This window comes from Polistes dominula, unplaced genomic scaffold, assembly GCF_049000335.1.
Source record: "Polistes dominula isolate Pdom_NZ unplaced genomic scaffold, Pdom_raw_medaka contig_25, whole genome shotgun sequence".
In the NCBI taxonomy this organism is placed as follows: domain Eukaryota; kingdom Metazoa; phylum Arthropoda; class Insecta; order Hymenoptera; family Vespidae; genus Polistes; species Polistes dominula.
This window is the reverse complement of record NW_028301094.1, coordinates 4,003,311-4,030,962: the sequence shown is the minus strand read 5'-3', so window position 1 is coordinate 4,030,962 and position 27,652 is coordinate 4,003,311. Positions and strand designations below refer to the sequence as shown.

The window sequence follows — 27,652 nt, the reverse complement described above, 5'->3', positions numbered from 1 at the left end:
TCTTGAACTTCGTTCCTCCGTGAAAAGTTCTGGCCGTTAGTAGTCCGCCTTGGCACGGTCACCGTCCAAGAGTATCAAAGGAGAAAGTTGGCTTATACTTACGGAATATCGCTTTTAACGCTGGAAGCCGCTAGTAACTGTGGGGGCGGAGTTGCCAACTTGTACGACGGAATACTTTGCTCGACGCTAGTAAATTATTCCTCTTTTTATCCCGAAACCGTCCTACTCTTCGTCAAGACTCTATTTCTCTCTCTCTTTCTCTCTCTTTCTGTCTCTTTATATTCACCTCTTTCTTACTCGGAACGAGCTCACATTGTCTGTACTTACCGAAAACTTACTCATCGAAAGTCCGTTTCCTTTCAAATCATTCTCGTTCTAAAAGACCCCCTTAGTTGATATCTCTTTTCCTTTTCTCGATCGGTATGAAATTAACGGTCCGACGCTTTTGAAAATCACGAACCAGAGTCTATGTAAGGGAAAAAGGGAGGAAAAGAAAATTTAAAATAAAGACAAAAAGAAGAAATAAGAAAGATCTAACTAGTTTCCTTCACTTTATTTTCCATTTTCCTTAGCTGTTCCAGCTAGGATTCTCGATGCTGAGTCGTTTTGACTTTGATTTCGATCTTCTCTTTCTTTCTCTTTTACTCTTACTCTTTTGATTTTTATTTTTCTCTCTATTTTCTTTTCCCTTCTCTTCTTTTCTTCTTTCTTTCTCTTCCTGGTCGTTCATGATTTTATCCCTGTCCTTCTTGTCGTTCTCGTGGGAATACAGGTACTCTCATTCCGTCAAAGAAGGATAGCTCCTTGACTGGTCTCACCATCCTCTAGCCCTTATCGCCACCTGCATCCCTTTTTCCAACTGCTTCGTCTTTTTTCCCTTCTCACCTTTCCTATTTACATTTGATTTTGCACTTCTTGACGATATTATATCAATCGTTGTGATATTCTTATCCTCATTTCCTGCTATTTTTTATTTCATATCCTGCTATTTAATTTCCTGCATTACTGCTATTTTTATTTTTATAAAGTGTGAGTTTCTAAGTAAGAATATTATTATATGATTTTATACAACTTGCAATTGAGTGTTGAATAAAAGTAAAGGCTGATTTTCTATTGGTCCATGATATGTCTTACTTTCATATGTCAAAATGTTAAAAGTACATGCATTTGTACAATATTCTTGAGCTGCATTGTCCTTCGTTGGGGTCGACCATATTATTAGTAAAGATATTTACAAATAAAAGAGATAAATTTTTCTTGGTTTCGTCTGATGAAGTTATCGCCGGTTATTATTGGCTCAATACATTCCAACCTATACCTGTGAAGCCAAAGGACAAGAAAATATTCTATTTGGTTGTTCGGAGAGTCGTTTCGTTTTTCTTTTGTAAAAATGAAGATAATTTTTGCTTCGAGGTTAAACCTAAACCTTTCAAGTGGTCATAAATAGTTGAATTGGATAAATTTAACCTCTCATCGATCTCATGTGTTACTATTTGTCGGTTTGCATCAATTAATGCCATTATTGCGTCAGCAAAAAACGAAACGACTTTCCAAACCACCTAATATATTCTTCCAAACGAAACTTTATTCGCTCAATAAATAGAATATTCATTATTTATATAAAAGATTAAACTAGGTTCCTAAAAATAGAAGTTACTCAGTAGTGGAAAAATGTCAAAGCGATGGTGCTTCGACATATAAATATACATATATGAATATATATGAAATATACATGTATACTACACATATACGTATGTAAATCCTTTCAGATGTTTGTAGGATTACACGCTTTAGTCCGCTTCTTTTTATTTATTTCGCAATGAATCAGAGCTACTATATTTTCAGTACACTTTTAAATAAATTTCCTTAACTGGAACGTTTTATAACCTTAATAACAAAGAAGGATTTGTAATAGCATTAAAATCAACGATTAAATAAATAATTTTAGATTTTTCGTTTAACAACAGTATTTTTCTTCTTGTATTTTGTTTCTTATGTTTTATTTACGAATATAAAATACATCTTAATTACAACAAAATTGTGACTATTCTCTCGTGTTATTTCAAATTCCTAGGAAGATGTTGCAAAAAAAAAAAAGAGAAAAAAAAAAGAAATATATCTTATCTTTATTCGTCACGTTCTTCGTAGTTCCTTCCTGGTCAACGTCCGATCCCGCGGGAACTCGTCTACTTCTTCTCGAAGGATGTCTTCTCCGGTCACACTGAAGGCAGTTCTCTTCAGTCGGGAACTGGAAAGTCTCGATGTCCTTTCTTCTTTGATGCTTCTTTCCCATTCCCATTTCAAGGATCTTCGGTCACAGCGAACGACTCTACCCACCTGTGTCGTAGTCATCTACTTTTTCTCTCCCTCTCTTTCTCTCTCTTTTTCTTACCACTTACTCGTCTATACTTCACGTGATAACGTTCGAAGAGACGATGGCATTTCCAGGTCCGAGGCGTCGTTCCTTCGAGTTCCTTCGAAATCCTTAAGGACCTCGTTGACCTCCTTTCCACGAAGCGTTCAGTAACTTTCCCATCTTTGATGTTACACAACTCTCTTTCTCTCTTTCTCCCTTTCTCTCCTTTCATTCGAGAAATCTGTTCATCTTCGTTCATCGTTCGTTGCTGTTAGTCTTAACCAGACCCAACAGATTCAATCTCGGGAATACAGGGAATTCCATCCTTGTCATCATCCACCCCTTGATCTTTTTTTTTGCTTTTTGACCGTCCCTGACACGTAAAAAAAGAAAAAAAGAAAAAAGAAAAAAGAAAAAAAAGGAAAAATAAAGAAAGGAAAGAAAGAGAGAGAGAGTTCCAACTTTACTCGGCTCGATTTCAACACGGCCAAGATATCACGTCCAGAGTCCATCAACATTCCCGGCGTTATCTTGCGACGGGTCGCGAAAAAGGGAACGTGGTTGGAGTATTTCAAGCCTTTCTAGGATTTTCTTTTCTTTCTTTTCGCATGAATACGACTCATCATTCGGAAGGTCACATCTTTTTCAAGGACAATTCTTTTTTTTCTGCAGAAATCTTTTTTTTCGTTAAAATAATAGCCGTGAAATGTCAAGTGAATGGATGACGATGAAAAGTATGAGATAATATAAAAACTTTGTATCATAGGGAAGTTAAACAGGTAAAAAAATCAAAACATATTTGTTTTAATCCTGTTGAACGTTTCGTCCTTTTATTAGGACTTCTTCGACAACTTGATCATCAATGTTTCGAGTTTTCTATGTATTATTAAAATTCGTTTGTAACGTCATAAAATTAAAAACATGTAATTATAGAGATAATATTTTTTTTTTATTAGAAATTTGATCAAAATATTTACTGTTATTTCATTCATCAGCTCCTTTAAATGTTTATATAATTATAAATAAAATGAAACTTAATAATCAATCAGATTTTATCGTAGGTAGTTAAATATTATAAGAATAAAGTGATGATTTGTATTCAACTTCATAGACACAGAATAGGATATTAATGATAAAATATGCTTGCAATTTTGTAAAAGATATTTGATTCATTCATTCTTTCCATTGTCTAGCAATTTAATAAATATTTCTCAGAATGTCTCTTACATATTTAAATATATTTTCTACGATTTCGAATATTTTGTTGCATATTTGTTTTTTCATTGCAATTTTGTTAATCTAGTTAATTTGATAATTTTATTAACTTAACAGTGAATTGTTTAACAATTAAATATTCGCACTATGAAATATATATTTTATTACAAAAACGATATATATATATATATATATATATATATATATATATATATATGGTTTATTATTATTCTCGTGTAATTTATTGAGGTCATTTATACAAATTTGCCATTAGAATCATCGCGATAATTAACTTTCATTTCATTTATGTACATGATGAATTTCATTATCAATTATTTAGTCTTTCCTTTTCTTCCATTTCAAACTATCTTTCATTCATTTCATATGGTACCTACATATTAGGTCGAATTTCTAATCAAAAGCATGTGTACCGCAAGAAAAAAAAGAGTGCCTTTGAAATTAATGAAGAGCATCAAAAGGTAATAGTAGTAGTTACTCATGTGCACGCAGTTCACTCAGGTCAATAGTACGAGATGACCGATGGTAAAAAAGTCGACGTTAGCGATCGATTGCAAAAGAAAAAGGAGAATGAGGATAGCGTGTTGAACGTAAACACGCACACGTTACTTACTTGTATATATATTCACGTTTGAAATTTTAAAAGTTTCTATTGGTCCTGTTAAGTAAAACATAAGAGAAAGATCGTTTTAGTTATCTTATCTATTTTCTCGATCATACTCATTGGTCATTTCTTTTTTTTTTCTGGTTCAGCAATCGGTCACTCTTGAGGATGTTATCAGCGTGATAAGTAATTTACCTAAACGAGCAGATTTCATTGGGAATGTTGTTAATAGGTTATTTCGAGCATCGTTAACTTAAATGATCGAGTAGGATAATTAAAACGAATACATGTTTTGGTCGACCTCGAGGCACAAATCGTTTTATCATTTACCATATATCCCGTTCACAATTATTATCTAGATTTGTATTTTAAATAATCATTGTAAATAATAAACTTACGAGATATGATAAAGTTATCTATTTTGTGGCTATTTCCGTAAATAATATTTGAAAGTAACTTCGTAAAATCGAATTAATAACTTGACGTTTATTGTTCATAAATTCGCTGATACAGTATTGTTCAAAATAATCTTCTCAATTATTATTTTAAATAATCATTGCGAATATATCGAACCAAAGGGATAAAGTTAACTATTTTTCGGTATTTCGTGGCTTTTTTGTGTGAATAATATTTAAAAGAAAATTCGAATCAAATCGAATAAATAACTGAACCACAAATCTATTCAATTCCTGTAAACTGATATTTTTTGGATTTTTATTTACGTACTCAGAACGAATTATAGTTTACCGTTGAGAAGAAAAAGTTATCTATTTTGTGGTTAGCGGCTTTTCTCGTAAATGATATTTGAAAGAAAATTCGGAAAATCAAATAGATAACTTGACGGCCATTGTGTATCCTATATCTATGTGATTCCATAGATAGCAGTCGTTGAAGAGCTCGGGTTAATCCTTTGAATCCCGCCGCGAAGCACAATGGAGGCTTCAGCGTTCCAGGGAAATTCACGGGATGATTCTACGGGATGCTCGATACGTCAAACCGCGATCATACCATGAACGATTCTCTATTGTTCTATCTAACAAGTGTAAGTTACGAAAACAATAGAGAATACGGGTATGATGGAAGCTTTTTTTCCTCATTTTGTTTTTTCCTTTTTCTTGTTCTTCCTTTTTCTTTTCTTTCTTTTTCCCCCCTTTTTTCTCTTTCTTTTCCTTTCTTTTTAACTCGTTGCCTATTCAATGTATTCACTTTAAGGTATTTAACCTTTTATTGAAAATTAATATGTAAAAAGGATTAGATACGTTTGCTCTCAACGATCGATCGATCGATCATTCGATGTTAACATTTTTGAAAGATACAAAAGAAAATGTTGACCTTGATTTTGATCATGATCTTTTAATACTTTTACGAGCTGTTAATAAAATAATCTAACGAATTTTTAAAATTTTTAACTGAGTACCATAATAAATGAAAAAATTAAGCTTTGAATTTCGTTAAAAGATTTTTTGTTTAGGCGGAAATTAGATACAGCAAATACAATAATCGGTAGAAATGATAAAACAGAGAAAATTATGGGAATTTTATATAAATTTAATATCTCTAATAACTGTTTTCAAAATATAAAAATATCGATATTTTATTTTAATTTTTTTATACTTACAGCAAGTTATTAATTTGTTCTATTTATGCATAGTCTAAATGTAAAAGCTTAATATCCAATTTTGAAAAAATAACAATGTCAAATTAGAAACTTGGATATTTAATTTACAATTTTTATTAATTTACATAATTATTTTAAATTGTTATATTTATACATTCAACAAGATTAGCTTCGCATTAAATATATTAACGTTCTAGAAAAAAATTGAGGATTAAAAATTTTCTCGTAAAATCAGTATATGTATGTATAGTATAGTATAACTATAAACTAGTGACATTTCGATGACCTTCACTTAATATTTTTTAACGCAGAATAAAAAAAGGAATCGAATAGTGTAAAAAAAAGTATAATGTTTAATTAAAAAAAAAAGTGCAACTGCATCTAGCGGGTGCATCGATGCATTTAAAAAAAAGTATGGTCATAGAAAGTTGACATTTGTTGTGCCATATAACTTTTTTCTTTATGATTTTTTTCTATTGTTACTTAAAAAAAAGTTATTACCCGTCTTTGTTCCAAGAATCACCCTGTATACTTAGCAATATTGTAGAGAAAGGTAAAAAGAATCTAAAGGATGGGGGAGTTGACAAAGTCCTGACCATTTCTTCGTGGCTCCTCGTCTTCGTCAAGATGACGTGGTGATGTCACCGCTAAAATGCGGTTCATTATGTCGACGAGAAGGAACGATGAGAAAGGGAAACAGTCAACGCGGCTTTTCACGTTGGCAACACGCTGATGACGAGAGGAGGGTGGGAAGGCAAGGGTGGGAAGGCAAGGTTGTAAGCGGAAGGACGCTTGGTTCTCTAAGGCTCTGACAAATTGGAGTGACGTTGTTGACGAAAGGAAAAACGAGACTTCGGTGTATCTAGGTGCATCGAACGAACCAAAACAATGGTCCACTCTTTCAACCGTGTCTATCTACTTTTTTATTATTTTATATACTTTGTTTTTTTTCTTTTTTTTATATGGAAAAGTAAAAAAAGAAAAAGAAAGAGAGAATATTATCCTTGCCATTCTTCGTGTCTTTTTACCCAATATTTATATAAGGTGTGTATCTCAAAAGTCACTTCAACGTGATAATAAAAACATTTACAATTATTATTAATTTGTTAACACGTTCCATGCCGTATACGACTCCTGTTGAATTTTCCATTCAGGCCACTTGGAATTTTTATTGCAAAACAAAGAATTCTTTAAATATTTTAAATAATTCCTTAAAAATTAAAATTATTGCTTTGTTGTTTAATGCATATTAAAATTTTTATTATCTTTCTCCTGTTCATTAAAACTTAGTAGTATTGGAAAATTGTAAGGCATAAGTCCTAAACAACTTTTTTAAATCTTTAAGGAGTGTGGATTGTATACGTCCCAAGCGGCCTGAATGGAAAATTTTCAAAAATTACGGTAACATGGAACGTGTTAATAGAATTAATAATGTTTTACTTTTATTAGAAAAAAAAATTGAGTTGGTACTGATTGTCGATAATATATTAATTATCTAAATTTTTGTAAAAGTTAATTCGAAGAAATAAATATGAAAAATTTGAATTTGGTTTGCTTAAGCAAACGTCGTTGTCAAAGATGAATTTGCTGGTGGAATTTCGAATAGCTTCTATTCTCTTCGTCTCTTTCTTTCTCACTTTTTATTTTCTTTTGCTCTTTTTAAATCATCTTTTCTCGTCGAGAGCACCTAATCGACGGAAATTTTAAGAGTGGAAATGTTTTCGAGAGAGAGGGAGAATGCGAGAGAATGAGAGTGAGAGTGAGAATGAGAAAAAGATCTTTCTTGTTTGTAAGGAGAATGATGAAGCGATGAAGCGAAGGAGCGTATCTCGAAAGTCGAGCACAGAGAAAATCAATGAGCATAATTTTCAAGCCAAACCAAGCCAAGCCAAGCCAAGCTTTCGTTCCGAAAAACCACCAGGCTCAATTAGAATTTCCATGTTCGACCGTTTTGCCACGCGACGGCTAGATTTTTTTTTCTGTTTTTCTTTTTTTTTTTATCTCCGCATACCAGCAAAATTTGCACATTTGAATTTTTATTTCCCATGGCGCATTCGGTTTTTCCCTCCTCCCCTCCTCCTCTTCACCGTTTCTTTTTTTTATTCTGCCTTCCCCTCCCCTTATCTTTACGTTTTTTTTTATGTGTGATGTAGTACACAACACGCTTTCAGAATTTGAAATCAAAGAGAAATTTAATTTCTCGTTCCGGCTATTTTTTTTATTAATATTGTGAAAGAGAGATGGGTAAAGAGATAAAAAAAGGAGAGAAAGAGAGATAGAGAGAGAAAAAATACGAGATGAGAAGTTTGTTAACAACCTCATTATTATCTCATCATCGGGGAAGAAGAGTGTACGATGAAATCCGATATGTAATATCATATGGAATTTCAAATCATACGGAAGAGTACTTTTTGTAAAATCATATATACGCTTTTCTGTTTTGATAATCACCTTGACACAATTTTTTTTATTTCAATTTATTTTCCTTCATTCTTGAACTTTTGAAGAAGAAAATCGAAAATACAATACTTGTTCATCATATTACATGCTAATATTGGGTTGAGGAACATGTATCTTCGTATTTTTTCCATATAGTCGGTCTTAGAATAGTATAATTCTGATAATAATAATCGGATCTGACAATTGTCGAGTTCAGAAAGAAATAAATAATATAATAAAAAAAACTCAAAAAAACCTCGGACGGATAGACATTGATACAGATATAGAATATAATAATAGTTTATTTAATGTGTTAATTATATTATGTCGAGCGGTATTTACAAAAAGTGACGTGGGTGCAGAGTACAGAGTACAAAAAAATTATAACTGATACAGAAATATGACAAATAGGCAAAGATTAACTTCTTGTAAAATTTTAACAGACAGAGATTAACTTAACACCAGACGGCGACATTAACCTTCCCCTTCCTTATTTATTTTCACATATTTATATCAAAAATGAGCTTCGCCCTTTTGGAGAGGGATAGGGAACATATGAATCTTATTGGCCTCTAATATCGTTGGAGGTGGGGATCTTCAATACGCATTGGAAAGATCGCAAGGTTTTGTTTAATTAAAATTAAGATCGCATTTCAAACAGGAAATAGGAAATTAAATAAATATAAAAGGAAAGTAAATAAATGTAAAAGGAAAGGAAATAATATAAAAGGATATGAAATCAAATATAGAGCTTATCGCTTACAGCGGAAAGGAAATTAAAATATGTAACATTATAAGACTTATTGTCTACAGAATACTGTGACTCAGGCTGTTAAACGAATTTTCAATGTTTATGGATATGATGCAGTATCAGTATGTGCGACATAAAATTGGTTTATTGCAGCACCACTAGTGTGAAATGTTGAAAAAATCGATTTCGATAGTCTATATCTTTAAAAATAACATATTAAAATTTGAAGTGTATATCTCATTTTTAAATCGTTTTTGAGTTACAGCCATTTAATATTTCTTGATTTATAACGATGAAACCAGTAACTTAACCCTTTGCACTCCGCACGACTTTCGACGCTGAGTAGTAGCAACTCCGCGCGATTTCGCGGCAGAAACGGCACATTTACAGACTCTCGTATTATTTAGTACAACTTTGGAACCAAATAACGGATTTTAATGATATTGGACTTATATTAATCTGTAGACATCAAGGAACATATTTACCTAAAGAACTTTTACCAAAAGAACTTATTTACTAAGAGAATGTATGTGTGTAATAGTGTTGCAATTGAAAAAAAAACGAGCACGTTCCATTGTATTTGAAATGTGATACTATTTGATAATATTTCTTTGTACATTATAAATCTCACTATAAAATGCGAGATATGCTCCTATAAAAACATTTCTTCTACAAATTCTTCTTATCGCTCTTCTCAAGTTTCGCCAAAAAGTTCTCGGACCGTCGTAAGCACCCGTCTCCCATTCTCTTAGAACACAAAACCCGCTGACATTTTTTTATATATCTTTGTTATTTTACTATATTTTGATTCGATGTCTTGTGCTATTTTAAGGAAAAACATCAGGGAAACATGCATGTCTAAAAAAGTTGTGCTGAAATAACTTAATTCCCCGTAATCACTAATAAACTTTAATATCTCATACGTTGAGACATCGGAGTGATAGGTTAGAATCACGATGTCTCATACGGTGAGACAGCGGAGTGCTAAGGGTTAAACTTTAAATGCGTTTTTCTCGAAACTACATTTTCCAAATTTGCTACAATTATAACTCGAAGATAAATCATCCGATCGATTCTTGTTACAGCTTCTTTTATATATATTTCTGCATACCATGAATCTCCAGTTTTTCAATCGAATAAAAAATGTAATTTTGGTAGTCCAAAAATCATCAAATTTTCACGCGAAATTTAAAACTTCTTTTTAAAACTCCGTCAGTTTGCTAAATTTCAATTTTTAATTTTAAAATTAATTTTAAATTTAAATTTTTGGTTTTTTTTTGATTTTATGCACTGTGAAGGTCGCTATAATTGCAGTAATGCGGGGACATTTTTTGGGCATTGGGAGATTGCGAATAACTCACTGAATTTTCAATTATTTGGTCCAAAAATTTTGTCATATATTCAATACATATCCACGAATATTTCTTTAAAAAATTATAACATTTCATGCAGTAGTTTTCTTTAAAAAAAATTCCGAACAATTACATTTCTTTCAAGAGGTTACACTAGTGGTGCCCTTTAAGTGATTTCAATCTTGAAATGTCGATGACAAGGATGCACCTGGCTCTGGTCGACCAATAATTTCAAAAGTCGATTAAATTATAAAGAAAAAATCGTATAAAATTAGAATATTATTAGTCATACCTGAAAAAAACTAAATATCGTGTAAAAAACAACAGTTTTAAACCATTTAAAGGTAATTGAATATTAAATATGAAGAGAAAACTTGTTTAACTTTTATAAAAAATACTAAACAATTGTTTTCTCTAACCAAATATTACGTTGTTATACGTTTACAATAATACATATCATGCAACTATAGAATATAGGTATATACATAAATACATATGTATTATGCTAGCTCATGTTTCAGGTAATATGGACGATGGCGTGCCTTGCAAGCCACATAAATATCACACTAATTGTTCACCATGGAATAAATCCCACGACTACATAGGCAGATCTAGGAAACTCATTCGTTTTAGATATATATATATATATATATAGTAATATAATGAACACGTGAAAAGCTTATACTAGGTGAGTAAAAGGTCGTGACCCGAGAGAGAAGCAAAAGAGAAGAAGGAGGATATGCTTGTCTGAGCTATTTATTTTTCTCTTCTTTCTTATTTTTTTTTTCATCTTTTTCCCATTTATGCATCTTACTTCGATATACGACCTCTGCATGCATACCTTCTTATTCGTACGCGTACGAGTTTAGGTATGCCTTGAATTTCGATTACGCGAAGCGTAAAAATGATACCATCCTACGTAAAGTAGAAAGATCTTTTCTTTTTATACTTTTTTCCTTTTCGAAATAAGAAGATAACTCGTGTTCGATCACTTGAAAGGGGTAACGCTTACGTTTGTTGCATCGTTAATCGAGTTTGCTTCTTGCAAGACCATAAATTTCAAACAAAATCTAAAGTTTGAAAAGACAAATTAGATAAACTTCAAAGATCTTCAAACCGCAAGACAACGTTTCATGTAATCGTAAATAATTATTATAGTATTAGGTATTATTATTATTAATCTGATTAATATTAATAATAATTTACCGATAATACAAAAATACAAACAAAATAGTAAAAACTAAAGATTGTCAAGCTGTGAGGAAATACCAGATAAAGAAAAGATCAGAAATTGTGTGTTTAAAAATTTATTAAATTTATCCTAAATGTTTTTCAATAATTAAAGAATAAACTATTATGATATCAGTTAATATTTATAAATGTGTAAATTATTTACAAGTACTTCAATAAAATTTTATAATTTGTTACTAAAGAAACTTTTTTCCCTTCTATTAAATATAATTGCAAAAGTTTTTCTTATGATGTTTTGTTTAAATGTACAAAAATAAAATTGTGACACTTATATATGCAGGTGACACACAGTGATCAACGTTGTGTGAAGAACAGGTTCGGTGAAAACAGATAGATAGATAAGGTATCGTAACGGTTGGATGAAGATTGAGGAAAATGAAATTATTGGCAGTTATCGAAGCGAACGAGTAGTTATGATAGGGGTTTCTTGAGAGAAAGAGAGAGGGAGAGAGAAAGAGAGGGGGTGGGAATAGTGGCACGTAGAATCGAGCTGTCGTTTGTTCGTTCTGACGTAGCGATGTGGAATGTACGACCACGTGAAAGTTTTTTTCCTTTTTCTCTTTCTCTCTCTCTCTCTCTTTTTCTGTATCTATCTGTTGTTTTTTCTTATATACGTAGCTGTAATTATTCTGGTCCCGTGCAGAAACATTCTTTTTGTTCTCTTTATATTTTTCCCTACGATATGTAGTACTAACAACTAACAACGAGAAAGCTCTTTCAATATCGATATAATGTTAGTTGAGAAAGAAATAAGAGAATGATAGAGTAAGAGAAAAAGAAATGGAAGCCAATTTGTATGATATATATATATACATGTAAACATACGTACAGTAAGTGATTCACAGAAGTATTCATACTACCACTGTCAATTTAAACCAATCAATATTTTCTTGTAGTTCAATATATCACATTCTTTTATATAGAAATATACATATTTTTAGAAATATCACATTTTTATACTTCGATATGAATTTGACTGATAAAATAGTATTTTACTTTATATAAATTGATCTAATCAGAATATGCCTGAAGAATCGTCTGAGAGGTATTAAAAAATGTAAAGAATGATCTATTTAAGTACTACTTACAAAAATAATTATTACGATTTACGTAGATAAAAGTAAGTAGATACTTTTGTAAGACCAATTTTTTTTTCATTATTTAAATAAAATTATCATATATCTAACGATAAAATATTCTTCTTGAATAAGATTTATATCAATTTTAAAGTATAGAAGATTTGTAAGATTTTGCATTATAAGCAAATATAAATTGTATATCAAATTGAGAGTAGATGCTTGTATAAATTACTAACGTGTTTTATTATATTGGGTTGTCCGGAAAATTCCTGCCGATTTTCAATAGATGGCATAAAGTTTTTCGCTGAAAAACCTGAGAATTTTTGCAAGAATGCAATTTTTAAGTTAACCATAAAGATATAGAAAGGTTGGGGAAAAGAATGGCACTTATATATAATTTAATAAATATATACTCAAAAAAAAAAAAAATACTTAAATGCGTTACGTTTCAATCTTCTATCAAAATTGGCATAAACTTTCCGGACAATCTAATGCATTATTTATGCATGTATTATAAATACCATAGCATACAAAAAAAAAAAAAAAAACTAATCGAAGTAAAAATAAAGAGAGTTTTCACTCTTTCTTTCTATCACTTCTTTTCTTTTCTATCATATTTTATTCTTCAAGTACTCTCGGCAGATCAAAATGCTTTTTCTAAGCAGCTATTAAATTAGCTAAGGATCGTTTATCATTCGCCTTCTCGTCGTTCTCATCCTCTCATTCTCGTCGTCGTCGTCGTCGCCGTAGTCGTGCCGTCGAGCTCAAGCGACCTTTAAAAATTACTCTGATGTGGAAGGAGGAACGAAAAGGAGTAAGAAGAGAAGAGAAGAGCAGAGAAGAGAAGAGAAGAAAAGGGAAGAAAAGTAGAAGGGGGCGAATCGAGACGAGAAGATAGAAAAAAGTAGCTCGATTTTTCTCGCCTTTTTCCTTGTGACCTGCCGCTGCGATGCTCTGAATACGATTCTCCTTTTCTCCTATCTCTCTCTATCCTTTTCTCTTTTTCTTTCTGTGTATATATACTTTTCTCTCTCTCTCTCTTGCGCAAGCGCATGCAAGAGCCCGAGTTATTGTACCTACCTTGAAGGTGACATATTCGGAATAAAAGAATTTCATTCCCTTTTTCATCGTCCGCGAGGAGAAGCCGTACGAGGATCGCTGAAAGGATAGAAAAAGAGAAAGAGGGGGGGAGTTGCGCGGAGATGGAAGAGTCAGGAAGGAGGAAGACGTTGAACACATGAGACAACGTTCGTTGTGTTACGTACGTGTGCATGTAGGCTAGTAACCTTTTCTTATTTGCACGAGACGAAATAACAAAGCCTATACACAGGTTTGTATTTTCTTGTCCATATCCTTCAAGACTGATCATCTCGAAAAAGACAAAGAATAAGAGAGAAAGAGAAAGAGAGAGAAAAGTAAGAAGTAAGAGGAGGACCGCATAACATCGTCACGTTTCGGTGTAAAAGTATAAAGGATTGACCTAAATGTTAATAAAGTAGTTATACCAGACAGAACGAGTTACGCGTTCAGTGTATGGATAATATTGGCATGTATTGGATATATATTGGCACCACCAAGTAGGCTTCTTTCTGTCTGTCTTTCTCAATCTCTCTCTCTTTCTTTTTTCTTCTTCCCTTTTTATTTTCTTCTTTGCTCTTTCGTCTTTCTCGTCTTTTGACGTGTCGAGAGCACAACGTAGAAGAGAAACGAAGGGTCGCATGCGATCTAGGGCTCTTACTTTCCTTGTGTCACCACCCTGGGGGGTTTGTCGTAGTCTTCTTACAAAAAGCCATTGTATCGACGGACTTTAAGTTTTCACGCAACCCCTTGCAGTCTCTGGAATCTCTTTTCTACCCCCTCCCTCTTCCTTCCTTTCCTTTCCTTTTCTTTCCTTTCCTTTTCTATCTCCGTTCTCTTTACACCACCTTCCCCCCTCTCTCCACTCCCTCCCACACCTTCACCTTCCTTCTCTATCTTCTTCTTTCTCTTTCTCTTTCTCTTCCTCCTTGGCCCGTATCCCAACGTGAATGCAACCCTTTGTATCGGAGTTCGGTGGATCGATCTCGAGTCGAGTGTAAAAAAAGAATGAAACTTGAATTTAAAATATTATACAAAGGTACGGGAAAATTCAGAGCGCGTCGTTTGAGTAAACTAACGAAAAAAGAGAGAGAGAGAGAGAGAGGGGAAAAAACAAGGAATATAGAAAAAAAATATAAAGCGAGAGAGAAAGAGATTTCAAATGAGAGAGAAAAGATTTTCGTTTCATGGAGTTTTAAGGGATGTCGGCATTTTTTGCCAGTCGAGAGATACCTACATCCTTTCGTTGTAAATACTACACATTTATGTAATAAAAGTACATATCGTATGCACTCCCAGCTAGTATTATGGATATGCTTGCGCGAGTATCCTGTTCGGTATCCACCAACCTGGCCAAATACGCAATAATCTAACGTGCATTGAGTTTTCTGTGTATACGCGTTAGAGCTTTACTATACAAAAATAGCTAGATGGATAGATAGAGAGGAAACTGCAGAAAGCTCTTGCCTGTAAGTGTATCGTTACGAATGCTGTAACACCGTCCTGTAACATTCGTTCTTTTATTATTCTTTTCCCTTTTCCCCCTTTACTTTCTCTTACCAATTCACTCGCTCACATTTTACTATTGCTTTGCTTTCTATTCACAAACCATGTTTACTAGAATAAAAATTACATTACTCTATTATATTAGATTGTAACGTACATTCGTTTCGTTCTATCCAATTTGTACAGAAAAAGGAAAATAAAAAGAAAGCATTATTATTTTGTTTTTTTTTTTCAAATAATGAAAACAAGAGGAATATATGGTATAATTTAATACTTTCAATACGGATTTTGTTTTTACGGTATTGTATCTATGTATTTTCTATTTTTTTATGAATACGTGTAAAGAAAAGAAATAAAATTATTATTATTGTTATGGAATATATTGAAAAAAAGAGGAAAAGAAATACAAAAATAGTTGATAGGAAATATGTAAAAATATACGAATAGATTGATCCGTACAATTCGTCTGACTAAAAGTCAAATGACTTTATACTTGCAACCCTTCGAGTGCAACTCCTTGGAGACGCACGTATACATTGTGGAGTTGATTTCCATGAATTTTTCGAAATTCCTTATATGCTTCGATTCCAATTTCGTTCGTCGAAGATTTTCGTCGGAAGTTTGTCTGATTTACCAGCCCGCTCGATTCAAATCCTATTCTTCTTCTTTGTCCTCAACATTTTTCGCTCTTTTTCAATGGAGATAAACGCGAGTGAAATTCGAAAAAAGACAAATATTCTATATTATATATCTTATCCATCGCATTCTCGCGAATCGATCGATACACACACACCCTTTCTGATAGAAATGCGCATAAATTTTCGATTTCATTTTTCCTTTCCTTCTTTTCAAAAAAAAAAAAAAAAAATAAAAAATAAAAAATAAAAGAAATAAAAAAAGGGTCTTAAAACGAACGAGATTTAATCGCAAAACTTGAAGGAGTCAATTTCATTCTCTTGTAGGAATAAACCGATAAAAGAGTTTTCTTATTTTTTTTTTTAACACGCAGGAAACGAAACGGATATACTTTACAAGTATGTAGCTTATCTCGTTGATTGTCAAAAACGTTTGTCGTTTAATATCGAACAACTTTTGCATATTCGAACGAAGTAGAATACAAGATTTTTCTTCTCCTCGACGGTTGGTTACCTTACCCCGAAATTGTTCTTATCGGAAAAGAATAAGAAGAAGAAGAACGATAGACGAAAGGAATAGAAGATGATGAAGAAGAAGAAAGTACAAAAAAAATTGGATAAGGAGGGTATAACGATCGATTATGTAACATGCGCGTTATACCATGTACGCGCGTAACCACAACGAAGCTTTCTCTTTTCCTCTTTCCATCTCACTTTCTCTCCTCTCTCTCTCCTGAAAGGTAGTCAGAGACTTCGTGACGGGGAGCTATTCCTCGAGTATTTTAGGGTTACAAGTTTCACCGTAGATTCCACAGATAGGCCCCTGTGGGCATATTTATGGATCAAATTCGTGAGATTTCCTGGAAAGCTCCTTTTCTCCCTGAAGCTACACACTATACGACATAGTTATTTTGTATATTCTTGGCTTGTCAAATTATTAATTATCTTATGTCATTGTTATATGTATCTAAATAAATGACAGAGAAAAATAAGAAAACATATATTTTGTGTTTGCATATCAACGAGAAAGACTAACTAATACAAAAATATGTGTTGTCATGTACGAAGGAATAATTTTTTCATGTCTCGTTTCTCTGAAATATAGCAGATTTGACTGACTCATTCTAAAGAATGAGAAAAGAGATTCAGAGAAGTAAATTTATTGATTCATTATAACTATCGGTTATGATACAATGTTAGTGCATTTGGATTAGTAATCGGACTTCAACAATAGAATTGATGTAAATCTATTTGCAGCTGCTTCTGATTCCAAATTTTTCTTCGAACCTGATTCAAGATTCGTTGTCATATTTTTCCAAAGCTTTTAAAAATATCCTCCCTAACTCTCCCTCTTTTTTTTTTGTAGATATACATATACACATTTATCTATGTATATAGATATATATGTAAATGCTTTACATATGTATGTATAACTATAAATGTATATGTATACGTATAATATATTACATAAAGAGTTTATACGTGTGTTAGTGGTGTAACTTGCTACGAATTTTGACTAACAATAAGCGTCACTTGAAATGCTAGAGAAGGAAGCCAAGCACACTGTTGATGACAGCATCGAAGAAACGTTAGTACGAAGAGAAGAATCTTTCTATCGTTTACGTGAAGGTAAACGGTAAAAGGGAGGAAGGATAAGGGGGAAAAGAAAAAGAAAAAGTATGAGAGAGAACGGAGATAGAGAGAGGAATAGAGAGGGGGATGGAAATGGACAGAGATAGGGATGGTTAGGTAAACTGCATCGATTCGTTATATCTGTTTTCCTTGGTCTCTCTTTTGCTCGTCAACAACATTGTTCCCACACTCTCTAGCAGCAGCCCCACACACTATTCGGCTTCGGTCGCTATTTACTCGGAATTTTGGTTAGCATCGTTCTGGTCGTACGCGTCGAACACGTCGCTCCTATCTAGAACGATATCACGCTACAACTCGGGAAGTCGAAAAATGACCAATGGGATTCTCCTACCGTCCGTTTTGCTATACACACCAGGCGGCGGCCGCTCGTCCTCTGTCTGTTGGCGGATCCATCATTTTTTATATTGTTTGGCGAACCATCGTTCTTCTCACCCCCCTTTTTTGTCCTCTCGTATTTGCCGAACCGCGAAACATTCAAGAGCTTTTTTCTTCTTTTTCTTTTTTGTTTGTTTTTTTATTCTTTTTCTAGATATTTTTTCATCGCGTTCTCTCTCTTTCTTTTTTCCCTCTGCTATAACTACAGAAACATTCGGGTGAATTTAGTTTTGTCAGGTATTTAAGATTAGAAAGAAGATTAGTCGTCAAACAATTCATCGTTTTTCTCTACTTGTTTATTTTCTTTTTTTTCAGATTGTTTTGACGATCGTTACTGAGAGATAAAAATAAAGAAAGAAAGAACGATGTCAATGATAAACGTATAAATATACTTGCTAGGAGTAATAAGTTAGAAAAGTTCTTTTTCAATCTTTACCTCGAAACAGGCCAAACACGCGTTTACAAGAACGAAATGAAAAGTCAGGCGATTTTGCTTCTTGTTATCATGACTGTTACCAAGATAATATCAGCTCTCCTTATAGTTACATAGTCGAGAGCGATATTTGCCAAGTAAGCTGCATGCAGTGGCTTGGTTACGTGGTTACACAATGGTGACCTACCTGTAAACCCACTAACGAGCTCTACTCTGACACCTGGATGCAGTTTACTTTGTTGCTGTACTCGTATACCGTATAAGCGAGGAATAACGAGGGCTAACTGCCATTAGATTTGCTTCTCTCTCTCTCTCTCTCTCTCTCTTTATCTCTTGTTCTCATTCGTATCCAGTACTGTCCACTGACCTCTCATCGAAAAAAAAAAATCTTATTAGCATAACTTTCCAATCGAACCTAGATAGGACCCATATTAGGAAGATCTAACTCAATATATACGTTTTAATTAAATAGATATATCGAGATGAAAGGAGAAATTTCGATATCTTGACTAATATAGAAGTTCGTTGATGAGTAACGAAATCACTGAGAATATACATACATATACATATGTATATGAAATACTTGTGTACGTGCATATATATACTATATAGCTATATTATAATATACATGTATATATATCTCGCAAAGATATCTTGAAATGACGCGGGTAGATTCGAGGGTCTGGGTATAGGATAAAGGGCATGGGCGCATTAGAATTCCAGAGACATTTCGTGCGGCGATAGAGCGCCGGGTATACTCGTATTCACAGTGCGTTTTGAGGGCTGTCGCTACAATCGCGGTTAATTACTACCATATTCATGTACACGATACGCATTGCTTAGTCAAGAGTGCGATAGCACGAGAAAGAGAAAACAAGAGAGAGAGAGAGAGAAAAGGAGAGAGAAGGCACACGACGCGCCTACTAATCCAGCTCGCAGATGCGACTGTAATTCGTTAGTTGCTCAGGACACGTCTATTGAATTAACGCTGGGTTTAATTAAATCGCCAAGGCAAACAATTTCGAGAGCATGAGTTTAAAGAGAAAGAATATATGTATATATATAGGAAGAGATATATTCTTTCTCTTTTTCTCTTTTTCTTTCTCTTGTTCTCTTCGTCAGGTAGCATCGGTCAATGTCTTCTTATTTTCTTTCCCTTAGTCATATTTTATTGTTCTTATCCTACTTTAAAACAATGTCGTTTAAGCTTTCAAATGTACGGAGCATCACTCAGATAGCCTCGTCATTCTCAACACATTAATACTTGTTTAGAGATTATCGTTACAAGCTTTAAAACCGAGTGTGATTATTATTCCACTTCGATTAAAGCAACTTTGACAGCTTTGGAATGCATGTAGTTTGTAATTGTTTAAATCCGGATAACATGAATCGACGGAAAGCGAGTAAAGCTTTCGCTTCAAAGCTCTCTTTGTCTCCATTCATATATTATATATATATAGAAATATATACACACACAAAATACATACATATACATACAAATATGGTCTGTTTTACTTTCTTTCTTTCTTTCTTTCTTTCTTTCTTTCTTTCTTTCTTTCTTTCTTTCTTTCTTTCTTTCTTTCTCTGTCTGCCTCTCTCTCTCTTTCTCTCTTTATCATGATGTGTTTCAACGACATAATTCGATATACCGTTCGTCGCTTCGACGAGAAACAGAGAAAGTGAGTGTCCCGTGCGTAAAGAACAATACTGGAGTCAATTAACGAGCTCGATATAATCGGACGCTTCTTCCTACCTGTATGCAACGCCCTTGGTAGTCGATGCTTTTACGGAAGTAATTGGCTTGCCACTAATTGTACGTGTGTAATTACTTTACTGCCAATCTCTCTCTCTCTCTCTTCTTCTCATTCTGTTTCATTCTCGTTCTCTTTTCATATCAATTCGAGGAATCGATTTTTTCGCATCACCTAACACAGTTATATGAAACTATCAACGATTAGTTTTCTACAAGTCATCGCACGTGTCGCGACACAATATTATTGTTATATGAATAAAAAAAAAGAAACAAAATATAAATTTATATTCAGGGTAAATTCTCGAGGCAGGCGTCAATGTAACCGTTCGATAATCGATGCGTAGTATCGACATTATCAAATACGATGACAAGTTATTTTCCGGCTGACAGATGTCAAACGAGTGTCCATTGTTTTCATCGAGCGGATGGATGCTGCCTGCCTGCTAGCCATCTTTCTGTGCTTGGAGTAATCCATCGAACGTAACGTAATTCGTCAGTGTAAAAATCGATTTCGTTGTATATGGGGTAAAGGGAGAAGTCTGTGTTCGCATATATACATTTACTTTTGTATTTTATCGTATACAGATTGGTTTAAATAAAATCTTACAATATATATTCTCTATTTATTTGAAAATTAATAATAGTAAAAAGGAGTATAATCTCATAAAGGGTTACATATTTATTTCAACGAATATATTTCGAAAAAAAAGTGTATTACCAATTTCTTATAAACGGTAGATGGTACTAATTTATTTGCCATTCAAATATAGCTCTCATTAAAATGAAGAATATTATTTACTTGAATTATTAAAAAATTAGTCCTCTTGTCCAGTTGAATTATTTGCAAAAATAAATTCGATACATTTGATAGTTTATGACATAAAAAAAACTTGTAACAATTTGTTTGAATCATTCATTATATATATATATATTCTTATTTGTATTTTTTGTTGTTAAAGAAATTTAACTCTCACTTGAGTAAAAATGTACGCCGTGATATCGTCCGTTTATTCGATACTTTACTACAACCTTCTGGAATAGCATTACTCTTGGCCGTCAAAGTAAATTATTTTCCCAACATAAGAGTACTTCAGTACAGCTAGTGTTCTGAAAAATGGTTCTGTCGATGCGGTAAACGCTTCTTCTTCTTCTTTTACTTCTACTTTTTTTCCCTCCTCCTCCTCTTTCTCTTTATCCACCTTAGCTCTTCTTCTTCTTCATCATTTTATCGAACTCTCGTTTAAACAAATCACGCTGTTATTTCGGCATTAGCGATACGAACAGGTAATTTTATCTTCCATCGATAGTTACCAGACATTCTGTCATTCATTTTGAATGAACTTTCCTTAACGATAAATCTTCAATCATGCTACAAAATAAAAATATCTATTAAGTACAGAATAGTAGAGGAATAAAGGAAAAGAGGGAGAGAGAGAGAGAGATTATGTTAGAAGTGAGAGGTTTCAACCTCATTCACGGGTTAACGGTGTACGCGACTGATTTTCGGCTCAGGCCAGAATCGTAAAAGTGGTCATATCGGTGCTCGTAAAATACGATCCTACATCGACGTACGAGGGTTGAGGCCAATTAAAGTCGCCAGTTGGGAAAGAGTACTTCGGAAAGAGAGAAAGAGAGAGAGAGAGAGTTGAACAAAGTGGAAAAAAATAAAAGAGAAAAATGCAGTCATGTTAGCCGTATAGTGGCAAGAAGAGAATAAGAAGATTGGTTGATCCTAATTACGTTGTATATCAAATAAGCTGTGTGTGAGCTTTCTCTTTTCTATTTTTTTATTTCCTCTTTTATCTTCTACTGCATTACTATCATCCATAAATTTTTACGTTCTCTTGAAATTACTTTTTATTAGATCGTTTTTTTCTTTTTTTTTGTTAACGCTTATGAAACTATAGCAAAAATTTTGTTCGACGTTAAGAAACATATTGGTAATAAGTTCAGTGGTAAATTAAAAAGATTATAGAAAAAAGATAAAGCGTTGTTATGAAAACAAAAAAAACAAAAAAAAATTCAGCCGCATATTCGTCGTGTTTTTTCATTCCTTCAATTACAGACGTATATCATTCAGTATTCAAGGACAGTTTCTCATACTCGGCGGTATTTCATTTTCTCGTTCTAGATTGGTCTCTCTAAAGTTCGAGTCGTTAAACTTTTTAATAGCTCATCAAATAATACAGTTATCGTACGCGTATTTATCGTAAGGTATATATTCAGTTGGAAAAGTTCTCATTTATTCGCGTTGATTGTGAGAACAGTTTCATTTACCACAGGTAGGAGATGTATGATTCATAATTACTATAGCTTTGCGTAAGATCTTGGTCGATCAATCCGAGTCTGTATTACGTATATACTTATCTCTAGGTTATCCTTAAGACGTTGCCGTTGGCGTTTTGTTAACGAAGGTTTCGTATTTCCAAAGGGTACAGATAATCACGGGATGAATTTTAAAACAGCATTACTAAATACCGGTAGAACGTTAACGTTAACTCGGAAGCGTTAACCCTTCTATCTATCTATCTATCTATCTATCTATCTATCTATCTATCTATCCATTCCACTATCTCTATCTCCCTTTCTAAAACTCGGTTTATCAATTATTTCTCATTAGCGAGTAGCTCTCGAAAGCTTTAAATTTCTCAAGAAGCTTTGCTTGCGAATCTCGTAAGCTCTCCACGAGTACTCTCGGTATACCAAATCAACGATAAGTAAGGTACCTATATACCACTTAATTAAAGGACAAACACGTTACTCTCGCCATCAGCGTAGATGAAGTTATTATGGAACTTACAGGGAAAGGCAACGTGCCGTTCTCGTTCTCTTCTTCTTGTCGAAGCCGAAGAGACTCGCTAGCTGGTTGGTTGGTTGCTTGCTTGGCATCTTATATAGGTAGGTAGGTAGGTGGGTAGGTAGGTAGGTAGGTAGGTAGGTAGGTAGGTAGGTAGGTAGGTAGGTAGGTAGGTAGGTAGGTAGGTAGGTAGGTAGGTAGGTAGGTAGGTAGGTAGGTAGGCAAGTAGGAAGAAAGGAAGGAAGGAAGGAAGGAAGGAAGGAAGGAAATTCTACGAAGGAGAACGAGAGATTCCTAACAACATCGTTTTCCACGTCGCTTCTGTTTCTCTCTGTTAAACGATCGCAAACGTCGCCGAGTAGAGACTGCGAAATTAGCGAGAGAATAACGAGCGAACGTGCGTCGGAAACAACTTTGACGTAGCTACCTAGAGTACGCGCTTATTCTTACCAAGAATGCTTCGGGCTTGATAGTAGAGCTCGTAAATCGGGCTAATTCGCGTGAGAACGAACGAATGAACGAACGAATGAACGAACGTATGTATGAATTTTCGACTTCGCGCGTTAACGGATTAATGAGCCAAGTAATTCGACTTGATTACACTATTAACAAATTTTATATATTTTATGTTTCAGAAGGATCCAATGAAAAGCATCGCCATAAGAATTCTAAGTCAGGATAAATATGTTCTTCTGGATGACCGAATAACCATTGGATAAACACGTAAGTTAGATATTCATTTGATTTTTTTTTACTAATAGATCAAATTAGAGAAAAACGATTGATGGCATTACAAAAATAATTAATTTATTATATGTGCCCATAATTATAAAAGTGGTCTAAGTTAAAATTAAAACAAAAATGAGTTTATCATTTATTTCACACCACATTATTTTACACTAAATTAATTTAATGTAGTTTTTATGATATTGTCAAAAATGAACTGTTAGATAGTGTTTGTTATTTCAATATTATATATTATGGCAACATATATCTAGTTGAAGATTTTATAGTTTCAACATGTAACTACTGTATGAATAAATATGTTGCGTTTTATAAAACACGTTACAAGATATATATACATATATTGTAATTTTTACATATTCTTCAAAGCCAGTAACTTGTACCGTTATTGATAGACACGGCTAGGTAATATGACACTTGCTCAAACCGTTTACCAACAACAAACTAGTCGATGAAAAAGGCAAAAAGCGAGACAAAGGAAAGAGATCGCCCGACGTGAGACTCGCCGTGTTCACTTTGCATTAAGATTCATGTTTCTGTAAAGTTGTTCGAGAAATATGAAACTTAACGCGAGGCGAGTACAGCGCCAGGGGTTTTCTTTATGTAGAAAATCTGATGGAGAATTAATAAAGCGAGAAAGGGAGTGGTAAGGGACGAAAGAAGAAGTATATAGTATGGCCTTGTAATAACGATAAGAATAGCCGGAGAATAAGAGAGAGAGAGAGAGAGAGAGAGAGAGAGAAAGAGAGAAAGAGAAAAAAAAATAAAAATAGTGTATGGTCGTGCTATAGTTGTGGATCGTAGGAAAGAGGAATACATTTGCAAAAGCGAACGAACGAACGAACGACACGATGTCCGTGTATTTTAAAGTTGCCAAGGCAGTTAGATATACGAGGAGAAGCAAAGTCTTGAAGGGAATCCCGGTACGCGGAGGTGGTAGTGGTGGTGGCCCTGATATCTCGGGTCACTCACGAATTCATAGCATCTCTCTTTCTCTTTCTCTTTCTCGACCCTTTCCTCACTTTGCTTCGGCCTCATCCTCCATCAGGTCGTTCTATTGCTCTTTCTCTCTCTCTCTCTCTCTCTCTCTCTTCCTTTCTCTCTTTTACTCTCACAGCCTATTTGTCTTCTCCCCTACTCTTTCTCCGTATGTAATTCGGTCGCAACAGCGCATACCGATTTAGTAATGCTCGTGAGGATTTTCCTTCGGGGCATGCCGAGCGTTTTCATAAATTTTCAACAACGTCGTTCTTTCCCTTTCCCTCTCTAATGACAGCCATAAGCGCCGTTATCGTACGAGACGACGAATTTTCAATCTTCGCGATTTTACGTTTCCTTCCTTTTTTCGTAAGAAAGTAGAGATAAGACGTAACGATTTCTGTGTATAAACGTTATGTGTACATTCATATATATCTATGTGTGTTTGGGAAAAAGAGATAAAAAAGAACGAGAGAGAGAGAGAGAGAGAGAAAGAGAGAGACGACGACCATTTCAACGACTCTCTTTGCAAACATTTATTCATCTCGACGATCACCGGTCTTCTGCTTTTCTCGAAAAGGACTAGCGTATTTATAAGCACCGTAAAATTCTTTACTTACGGTACCCGCTTTGTTTCAACTGTCACAGTCCACGAATGGGTTTTAATTAAGTTCCTCAAGATGAGTTTACGAAGGGTCATGGAGAAAAAGAGACAAAGAGAGAAAAATGAGAGAGAGAGAGAGAAAGAGAGAGAGAAAGGAAAAGAAGAAAAGGATGATAATACTTCTGTCGTATAATAATTACGTTTTACTTGTATGTATTATACTAAGGAGGATTTAGGTCAATATCCTGGCGTGAATCGGCTTCTTTACTTTTACATATAGAAATAGACTTATATACATGTATATCTACATACGTACAATCGATCGAAAGTATTCAACTTGATTTGACTGCGATTTCGTGGAACTGTTCGACCGTAGAAATCTTCCTATAGCCGTTCAAACAGTGGTTACATGTAAAAGGATGATCGCTTCTGCGACCCAGATTAAGGTCTTGCACTTTCAAGAATAAGACTCAGAAATAGAGAGAAAGAGAAAGAAAGAGAGAGAGAGAGAGAGAGAGAGAGAGACAAATTCGTATGTGTAATCGAAACGTAACACTAAACTTCTTAGAAACTTATTCTCTTATATTTCCCTTCTCATTTTCTCTCTCTCTTTTTCTTCTTATTCTTCTCTCTTTTACGTCATCCCAAAAATGTCTGATATATTTTCTTTCTCTCTCTTTTCTCTTCTTATATTTTCGAACATCCTAGATACGTCAATATATTCTTTTTCTCTTTTCTTCATGAAGAATATTCATGTTCTCTTGTATTATGTATTATGCATTACGATCGTTTTGACATAGTGGCGAGAGACGTCAGAAAGAATAAGAAGGACGTTGCTCTAGTCTTTTACTTTTCTGGAGAGAGAGAGAGAGAGAGAGAGAGAGAGAGAGAGAGAGAGAAAAGAGAGGATACACGCTTCCGGCATTTCTTTCGAGAAACGCGAGCCTCCCTACCGAGCGTTGATTTTTCTACCTTGTTGTAAATCGTACGTGCTACTTTGTGTGTGCACTAACCGCGCGCGTGTTCCCATTCGCGAAACGTTTCACAAAGTTGTGTGAGAACCCAGTGAAAACGGGCTTGACGAAAAGGGGAACACGAACCTTATATAGGTACCTTCACATATATATTCTATGTATATGTATATATGTTTATAGAGGGATGTCCGCCCCGTTGAAAACTTAACCCTCCTTCCTCCCTTCCTCCCTTCCTCTTTTTCCACCCCCTTCCCTCTTTCCTCCCTTCCATCTTTTTCTCTTGCTCTTTCTCTCTCTTTTCGTCTTTTCCTCTTTCACACGTTCACGAATTTGTTCTTTGACGAGACAGGAACGCGAGGAGTGTCAATATTGAAGAAACATAGTTGCAAAGGAGCAAAAGAGAAAGATAAAAGATCATTTTTTGTTTATACCGAAACGAGAGAATCGTTCATCTTATACGACTTTTCTTCTATCTCTTTCTTTCTCTCTTCTTTTTTATTTATTTCCTAGCCCCTTTTCTTTTATTTCTTTTTGACGCCATACAAGTGGTTATTCCCATATGAGTTGGTCGATCATCATCATAGGTACCCTTCTATGTTGACATCGTTCTTTTTATTTTTGTTTGTATTCTTTTCTATTACAGGGCCCTTTAAATGCACAGGCGAAAAATAAGTATTATAATATAAAAATATAATATATACTATATAGGAAATAATACGTTCAGCCTCGTTCAGTATATTTTATTTTTTTTATTTACTCACCGAAAGCGCAGGTACTTTCCCGTCAAAGACGCAATAAACCCTCTCGGCATCGGCGAGATTTTTAAGTACCCGCTGGTTGTAAAAGTGCCTCCTGAAGTGTACCGCGTCGCAGATGTGACCCAGTTTAAATAAAAATATAAATTCACGTGACGCGAATATGCGTATAAGCGAGAACGAAGGAGTCGTTGAGGGTTGGTTGGCGGCAAAAACGGGGGTAGGGGGTTATCTTTTTTTTTCTTTTTCTTTTTCTTTCTCTTTTCTTCTTTCTTTTTTTTTGCCTTTCCTTTTTTCTTTCTTTTTCCGTTTTATACCTTCTACTTATTTACTTCCCTTTGTTCTTTTCTTTTTTTGCTGCTGCTGCTGCATGTTTTTTCTTTTATTTTTTCCTTTTTTTTATTTTCTTTTAGTTTTCTATCTCTCCGTCTCCTTGTTTCCCACTTTTTCTTTCTCCATGTACGATTCTCAACGGCATAGACGTAGTTAGTTATGTCACATGGCTTGCATTTTAAAGAAGCAATGAGAGAACCACCGACTAACGACGCGTACATACTCAAACAGACGAGCTTCTCCCTTCATCTCTTTCACCCTTCTACCTCGAGCAAAAGGTTACGTTTTGTCGTTTGCGGAAAATGCGAATATAAATACTCCACCGATGGGACGTTTAATATGGCCACTTTTC

At 34.1% G+C, this 27,652-nt stretch overlaps 1 protein-coding gene across 1 annotated transcript in view; it reads left to right on the top strand.

Annotated features, from left to right (window-relative positions):
- Positions 1-27,652, top strand: part of LOC107063752 (uncharacterized) — a 260,720-nt gene that overhangs the window by 60,402 nt on the left and 172,666 nt on the right. The window contains exon 2 of the mRNA XM_015315817.2: positions 23,548-23,635. The gene's annotated coding sequence lies outside the window, so the exon portion shown is untranslated. The remainder of the gene's footprint in view (positions 1-23,547; positions 23,636-27,652) is intronic.